Below are 2,213 nucleotides of genomic sequence, written 5' to 3'. Positions count from 1 at the left end.
AGGATGTCTGTTTTCTGACTGTTTATTTCAGTGTTAACGTTGAAATAATGAGATGAAGATGTCATTTTCTGTATTAAAATTGTATTATAAATTTTCACTGTTTTATTTGAACTAGATGCTCAAATTAAGATAAAACAATCAAAACAGATTTCAGTTTTACAATAACACTTTTGATTTAGTAATGTAATTGCTCTCATTTACATACCTTATTAAAAATCAAACAGAAGTTCTCAAAATCACACCAAAACAAAATACAGCTGAGTATCTATCCACTAGCGTCTGTGAGCTTCTGCTGAGCACTACGAATTTCGAAATCATTGTTCGTGTGGTTTTAAACTTTTTCCAAAACTGACTCTTGGAGCTACTTATATTCAAAATGCTAGACATCACAAACGGATAAATCTGGCCTTGAGCTTACAAGTTCAGATGCTCCAGTGGACTGGAACCAATGCAAGTTCTAGGGATATTATCTCACACTCCAGAAATATTCCCCTGCAGATGTTCATTCCCAAGCAAACTGACAAAGGCCATAAACACTCAGTATACTGATGTTTTAAATTACCGAACACTACAGTATTTAAAAAAAAAGTTTTAAAGAGGGTGTTGACTTGAGAATCTGGAGCGCGATCACTAGTGTGGTATGTTAGGTTGTTTAAAGCACTTTGAATTGCCTTGTTTGCTTTACAAAAAAACTAGCCTTGCAGTAATGTGCTTTTTAACTTGTCCTCGCATTAATAATGACTGTTCTATTAAAATGAAATACATTGAAGTTAATGGAACCATGCTTAGGGCCTTGTTGGACCCTGGTTTAAACGCTGGTATACAGGAAGTTTGTGTCTTTTCCAGGAAGCAAAGGAGCAGGAACCCGAGTTGGAAATCATATGTGACAAGTGTATCTTACAAATTGCATCATCTATGGTCAACAAGAGTCAGTGTTGCAGCTAGTGGTTGCCCGAGTAGCTGGAAACACCATGCCTGCCTTTGGGTCATCTGTGCAAACGCAAACAAGGCTTGTATTAAAAAAACATTTCCACTGGCCTGCTTAGAGATGTTGCTCAGTTTTGTAAAAGTTGCTCTCAGTGCCAAATAACATCTACTTAAACAACCCAAGAGCTCCACTTTAACCACTACCCATTATTGTCACCCCATTTTAGCGCCTTGGGATGGACATAGTTGGTAGAGAGACGCAAAACAGGAAACCATTATATGCTGGTTATAACGGACTATTCTACCAAGTATCCAGAAGTCTTTCCACTAAAATCCATAAAGGCAATATCTGTTGCTTTTATTTCGTACAGGTCTTTTCAAATATGTGTTTCCTTTGTGAAATATTAACTAATTAGGGAACTAACTTTATGTCTACTCTGCTGAAACAAGTGTTTCAGTTACTTGGTATCAGGAGACTCAGGATCACACCAGATCATCCTTAAACAGATGGTCTAACGTAGTACTTTAACCAGACCAAGTTTGTACACAACACTGGTACAGACTGGAATCAATGGCTGCTCTATCTCTATGCATGCAGGTAAGTACCACAACCCTCCACTTCTTTTGTATGGACACAAAGTTCTGCGCTGATTTCAGGTACCCTAATTAATTTCATCATCTTGATTTAAAGTTATATTAAATGGACATCTTTTATATGCCTAGTTCTTATAATTTGGTTTTCTATTTTCAGATAAAATAAAACCCCATCTTTTCTTTAAACTTACTCCTGTGTCTGGACAGTGTTACGAGAATGAATGGCGTCTCGGGGATGCTCATTCTCACACAGTGGACACACAGACTATGGAAACAAATTGTATTATTGTATTTTCAGACTGTTTTTCCTCTCCCCAAATCTGTCATTGCCAAAACCTAGTATTAAAATATTAGAAACAAAAAACAACAAATATTATGCTAATAGGGTTTTGGAGGTGTGTTGCTGGAGGATAGCTGAGACTTCAGAATAGTGGAGTTGTTGCTTCAGAGAGGCTTTGCAGAAGACCAGGTACTTACTTTTATTTGGATGCATTTCTTTTTTATTTATTTAACATTTTTTTATTATTATTATTTTGTCTTCTCTTTCTCACAGACGGAGAGGATGGACTTTTCTAATAACGGGGGTTGGTTGACAATTGCATTGATAATTGATGGTGTGCAAGACTCTTATACATGCATCACAATAAAAACAAAAATTCTAAATTCTTTTTTGGAATATTAAGTGTTTCATC

This window comes from Symphodus melops (assembly GCF_947650265.1).
Source record: "Symphodus melops genome assembly, chromosome: 4".
In the NCBI taxonomy this organism is placed as follows: Eukaryota; Metazoa; Chordata; class Actinopteri; order Labriformes; family Labridae; genus Symphodus; species Symphodus melops.
This window is presented reverse-complemented; position numbering follows the sequence as displayed.